Source organism: Elaeis guineensis, chromosome 14 (assembly GCF_000442705.2).
Source record: "Elaeis guineensis isolate ETL-2024a chromosome 14, EG11, whole genome shotgun sequence".
NCBI lineage: Eukaryota > Viridiplantae > Streptophyta > Magnoliopsida > Arecales > Arecaceae > Elaeis > Elaeis guineensis.
Window position 1 is genome coordinate 7,871,537 of NC_026006.2, and position 6,770 is coordinate 7,878,306.

The following is a 6,770-nucleotide window of genomic DNA, read 5'->3' on the forward strand; positions in this document are numbered from 1 at the left end:
TTGCACTCTTTACACATGGGTGCAGATATTTGATTTACATTGGCTGGTCTCTGTAATTCTAAGGCTTCCAATCTACGTGTTAAGGTTGCAATCTTGACCTCTGATGCTAGGGTTGGTTGAATTTGATGCATTCCTCCTCTTGAAGGTGTAGCTTTATCAGGTTCCCTAGTTGTTTCCCACTGTAAATTTTTCTCGATTAGGTCTTTTAAGAATTGCCAAGCTTCAGTAGTTTCTTTGTCCATAAATTGGTCTTGGCACATGGACTCTAGCATGGTTCTTGAGTTTAAATCTAACCCCTCATAGATGATCTGACATAGTCTCCAAGTTTCTATTCCATGGTGTGGGCATTGGGTCAAAAGATTCTTGAAACGATCAAAGTACTTCCAAAATGATTCAGCAGCTAGTTGGTAAAATTGATTTATTTCATTCCTAATCCTAGCTGTTTTATGATGGGGGAAATACTTTTTCAAAAATATTCTCACAAAGCCCTCCCAGATAGTGACAGAATGGTTTGGCAGGCTATAAAGCCACTTCTTAGCATTATCCTTAAGGGCAAAGTTGATTAATCTAAGTTTGACCTCATCCTCTGTTAATTGCAGTTTCAAGGTTGCACATACCTCCTCAAATTCTCTAATAAATATATAAGCATCCTCTAATCCTGTGAATTTTGGAAGCATATTTATGATTTGAGGTTTGATTTCAAAATTATTAGCTGTGGGTTGTGGCAACCTGATACAAGATGGTTGGATGGAGCCAACTGGATAACACAAATCCTTAAGGGTCATGGGTTGGATTGGTTCAGCCATTGGAACAATAAGAATTGACTTAATTCTAACTAGACGACCCGACACTCTTCTCTACACATGAGGTGTACGGTTCTCGATGTTTATATAATTTTTTTTATAAAATTTTTATGTATAAGAAAAAGAAAGAAAAGAGAAAATGTTCTAAAGAAAAGATCCTAAGGAGTCCTAAATCTAAAGAAAAGTAACCAAATTAATTTAAATTTTAATAAATTTTTTTTTTTATTTTTCAAACAAGTGAAATAATAAATTAAACTCAATCTATCCTAGGGTTAACCTAAATCTAGACAGCTCCTAACTGTTCCAAGATGACCCTTCAAGCCTTCCAAGTGGAGATTGATCAACTAGTTAGCCAGGTAAGTATAAGAGGTGGGAGGTTCACTCATCGTTGCCTTTCTAGACACCAAACGAGTTGGCCAGGCCAGCAACTAAACCAATTTAACAAACCACCCTCAGGGACTTGCCTAGACATCAATTAATCAAACAACTCAAACTTGGTAGAACTCTTAGGGTTCCTTGTCCTATTGAGCTCGAATTCTTTAAGGTTGACGTCTAATTGATTTTAAGATTAAAGGTCTAGGTAATGCAATATGATGGAGATGGTTTTTGGGCTAAGGAAGGGTAATGAAATCCCCACCTTATCTTGTTAATGGGTTGATGCCCTTAGATTAATTATGAAAATATAAATGCAAATAAACAAGATGACCAAGAATGTAAAAGATTTTAATTTAGAATTTTTTTTTATTTTGATATTTTACTTCACGATTATGAAATGTCTTTTGTTTTTTTTTTTTTTTGTGATTAAGTAAATTCAAATGATTAGGTCTAAAAGGAAAAGTAATTAACTAAAAATAATAAAAAAGAAATTAGAAGCATACCTGAGTTTTCCAGCAATCACCAACTAAATCTAGAAACCTAAAGGAAAAAGAAAGAGAGTTATAAAGCACGAAGAATAAATATTTGAAAATAATTTAAAATGCCAAATCTCCGACAACGGTGCCAAAAACTTGATGTGCAAATCTTAAAATTTATAAATAAAATCGCAAGCGCACAGTGTGCAGAGTAGCACGACCAGTGAGTACGGGTCGATCCCACAAAGATTTGATTTAAAAACGATTTTCAAATTTATGCTCAAGCGAGCTTTAACGAAAATCAAAAATCGAAAGTTGTTTGCTAAAAATAATAAGACTAAGGATCTAGGGTTTTTGAATCCACTAGATCTAGATTAGGGAATTCTACCTAGAATTTTTCTTATTGATCCTAACGACTACTCCTCTTGTCTTTCCCAAGCATAGATTATGAAGGGACTAAGGCCCAACGATAACCCATCAAGATTCTTTACAGGGGAGTAGTAACTAGGATCCCTTAAAATTTTCTCCTCCTATGCACTGAATCAAGCATGAACTATGAAGGGACTCTGACCCAACTGTAGTTCATCAAAAATTCTTGACAAAAGAGGAAGAAAAAGAAACCCTAAGAAAAAGAAAGAACCCTATGTAAAACCCCTACTCATGATCTAACTTCATCGCAAACCCTAGAAGGGATGCTTAGCTAGACATGATCTAAATCTACTTGCAAAATTTAAATACAGAAAAATAAACTACCCTAATTTCATAAATTAAACTATCCTAATTGTATAAATTTAAACTATATAATTTAAACTAACCTAATTGCATAAAATTAAATTGCATAAATTAAACTATCCTATTTGCAAGAAAAATAAATTATATAATGTAAAGAGACAAAATTGTATAAAAATAAGATTTTATAAAAAAAAAATTATTACAAAAACCTCAAAGCTCGAGGCTTGAGAAGAAAGCTAAAAACCCCACTATCTAGGGTTACAAGCTTGATCGGAAGGCAAGAATCATTAAAACAAGGGCCTTTGGGGGCTTTTTATAGGCATTTGGGGGTTATAAAGTGTTGCTCCTAGATTGATTTTGATGATTACAAAGCAGATTGAAGGGATACAAATAATTTTAAATTGAAAAAGTCCTTATGCTCTTCATGGGCAAAATCATAATTTCACTAAAATCCTAATTTGACAGTATCATTTGGTAGAACAAATGATTAGTAATCTATTGGTAAAAATTTCATTGTGTTTGGACTTATATTTTTGAAGTTATGAAGGTTTGAAGTGCATGAGTCGACTCATGAGTCAACTCATGGCACTATGAGCTGATTGGCACGCAAAAATTTCCCTTGGCACGCTAGTTTTCTGGCTTGGCACGACCTGTGAGTCGACTCATGAGTCGACCCCTGCTGATTTGAGCCAAGAATTTCCAGAAACTCATTCTCTGATCTTTGCAACAGAAGTCGACTCATGAGTCGACTCCTGAAGCATGAGTCGACTCATGAGTCGACCCCTGCGGCGGAAAATGTCAGCAACGGCTAGTTTTTTGCCCGTTTTAATTGCCTTTTATGCTTCCTAAAATTGCTCTAACGGCTCTTTATCTGCCTAAATTGTTTTCTCTTGTTTCTTATTGCTATAAAATGTTTCAAATGGTGAAAGAAATTGCAGATCAAAAAGGAGAGATCAAACCTATATACAAAAGGATCCAAAATCTACATGAGAAAGCCTGAGATCAACGAAATACCCAAAAAAAAAGGAGAGAGGATCCACAATATACAAGAGAGATTGTGAAAGAGAAAAGCAAGAGCATTCAAAGAGAGGATCTTTCAAGCCTATTGTTTCAACCTTGATCAAGAGATCTTTCAAAGCCTTCAAGAAGTCTTCAATCAAAGATCATCCTCTTCTCAAGCATTCATTCAAGCGTTCATCCACCTTGAGAAAATCCAAAAAGGATTTCTTCATTTGAGTAAAGTATTTTTATTGTTATATTCGCTCATTTAAGGAGCTGTTATTGTATTAATTTGTGCTCTAAATTTTCTTACTCTTTGTGAGTAATTGTTCTTGTTTTTGGAGGATTTCCAAAACAAGGAAAGATTGATCCGAACCTGAAATCGGAGTGTTTTGAGTTAGCTTGTACCCGAGAAATAAGTAGACTAGCTTGGGATAGCTAGTGTCAGAGTTTCCGACGTTTTGTATTCGGGTTGAATACAAGTATAGTGGATTGAAATTCCCAAGTAGGAGCTTGGAGAGTGGATGTAGGTGCAAGGTTGGCACCGAACCACTATAAATCCTTGTGTTTGTGGTGTGCTTTAGTGTTTCTCTTTATTTCTTTATTATATCCTTCCATTCCTGCTTTTGGTAATTAATATTGAATTAAAGTCTTTGTTTTGTTCATCATAAGTAATTAATTAAGCCTAAAATTTTTAGAAACCCAATTCACCCCCCCCTCTTGGGTTGCATAGCTGGGCAACAAGTAGTATCAGAGCACGGTGCTCTAGCCCTTCTTTGATCTAACAATCAAAGAGCCAAAGATCTATGGCAACCCATGTCGGTACTTCTCTAGCCGAGGGGCAATCTACAAATCGACCTCCACTTTTCAATGGATCTAATTACACCTATTGGAAAGCTCGGATGAAGATATTCATACAAGCACTCGACTATGATATGTGGAGTATCATAGTGAACGGTCCTCACACACCCACCAAGATTATAGATGGTGAGGAGTCAACCAAATCCGAGAAAGAATGGGATGAGGTTGATAAGAAATTGGCATAATTAAATGCCAAAGCTATGAATGTTCTTTATTATGCACTAGATGCAAATGAATTTAATCGCATTTCTACTTGTGCATCTGCTAAAGAAATATGGGATAGGTTAGAAGTAACCCATGAGGAAACAAATCAAGTAAAAGAGACTAAAATAAACATGCTAGTGCATAAATATGAATTGTTCAAAATAGAGCATGATGAGTCCATAACTGCTATGTTTACTCGTTTTACTGATATAATTAATGGTTTGAAGAGTCTTGGCAAATCTTATACTAACAGTGAGCTTGTAAGGAAGATTCTCAGGTCACTGCCAAGAACTTGGGAAGCCAAGGTGACTGCCATCCAAGAAGCAAAGGACTTGAACACTCTACCTCTAGAAGAGCTTCTTGGATCCTTGATGACTCATGAACTTAGCATGAAGCAACATCAAGAGGATGAAGTCAAAAAGAAAAGAACCATTGCCCTCAAATCCACAACTTCGCCTGATTATGAAACGGATGACACTGAAGATGAAGAACAAGATGAAGAGATGGCACTCATCACCCAGAAATTTAAGAAGTTTCTAAGAAAAAGGAAACAGGGGATGAGAAAGAAGTTCACAAAAGGGGAACAAAGCAAAGAGAAAGAGAAAGATCAACCCCTTATATGCTACGAGTGCAAGAAGCGGGACATTTCAGATCCGAATGCCCACAACTGAAGAAAGGTCCCAAAAAGTTCAAAAAGAAAGTAATGATGGCGACTTGGAGTGCGAGTGATGACTCAAGCTCAGATGAGGAAACCTCAACAGAATAAGCCAACCTGTGCCTTATGGCACACGAAAATGAGGTAACTTCTGAATCCACTAGTGAATTTACTTTTGAAGAATTGCATGAAGCATTCTATGATTCAATTGATGATTAAAAAAACTAGGAAGAAAAACAAAGAACTGAAATTGGAAAATCAGTCCTTAGTGAAACAAGCTGAAAACCTTTCAATTGAAAAATCCACCTTGATTCAAGAAAATCAAATCTTAAAGAATGAAATTAACAAGCTGAAACCTATAGTAGATAAGTTCACCTTAAGTTCAAACAAACTAAATATGATCCTTGATAATCAGAAAGCTATATATGATAAGGCTGGACTTGGCTATAAACCTCTGAAGAAACAAAAATTTTGAAGGATATTTATGTAAATTATTCAAGTAACAAGTCTACAAATATTACTTGTTTCAAATGTGGAAGAATAGGACAAAATCATACACATGTCTTATTAACAAATATGCAAACACAAAGAAAATATGGGTTCCAAAAGGAACCATTTTGACTAACCTAAAAGGACCCAAGAAAGCTTGGGTACCTAAGACAGAAACTTGACCTTTGCTTGCAGGTGTGTCTAGCATCCCAAGAAGGAAACAGGAAATGGTATCTTGACAGTGGATGCTCGAGACACATGACTGGTGATGAATCACAATTCATCACGCTTGATGCTAAGGATGGAGGGATGGTCACCTTTGGAGATAATGGCAAAGGAAAGATCATAGGGATAGGTAACATTGGTATCACTCCCTCCAAATACATTGAGAATGTTTTATTAGTTAAAGGTTTAAAGCATAACTTACTTAGCATTAGTCAATTCTTGATAAAGGGTATAAAGTAGTTTTTGAATCATCTGTTTGCATTGTGACTAGTCCTATTAACGATGGCATTAAATTTATAGGACATAGGCATGGCAATGTTTATATGGTAGATTTGAATGACTTAGCCAAATTAGACATGCAATGCCTAGTATCCTTGAATGCTAAAATTAATGAGACTAGTTGGCTGTGGCATCGTAGACTTGCACATATTAGCATGCATTCTCTTTCAAAATTAATTAAAAAGAATTAGTTCTTGGTTTGCCAAAATTGAATTTTGAAAAGGATAGAATTTGTAATGCATGCCAATTAGGTAAACAAACTAGAGTTTCATTTAAATCCAAAAATACTGTTTCAACTTCTAGACCTTTAGAGCTCTTACATATGGACTTATATGGACCAACTAGAACCACTAGTCTAGGAGGAAAACGATATGGCTTTGTAATTATAGATGATTACTCTCGTTTTACTTGGGATTTTCTTTTTGGCACACAAAAATGAAACTTTTCATATTTTTACTAAATTTCATCGAAAAGTCACTAATGAAAAAGGGTTTTCAATTCAAAATATTAAAAGTGATCATGGAACTGAATTTGAAAATCAAGATTTTGAAAATTTTTGTGATGAAAATGGAATTGGCCATAACTTCTCTGCTCCTAGGACACCCCAACAAAATGGGGTAGTTGAAAGGAAAAACAGAACCTTAGAAGAAATGGCCCGTACCATGCTTTGTG

General features: G+C 35.3%; 1 non-coding gene across 1 annotated transcript; it reads left to right on the forward strand.

Moving 5' to 3' along the window:
* Positions 1 to 330: 330 nt before the first annotated feature.
* On the forward strand, positions 331 to 437 carry LOC140853884 (small nucleolar RNA R71). The gene has a single exon (XR_012137026.1). It is a non-coding gene; the product is annotated as a small nucleolar RNA R71 (small nucleolar RNA).
* The last annotated feature ends 6,333 nt before the right edge of the window (positions 438 to 6,770 follow it).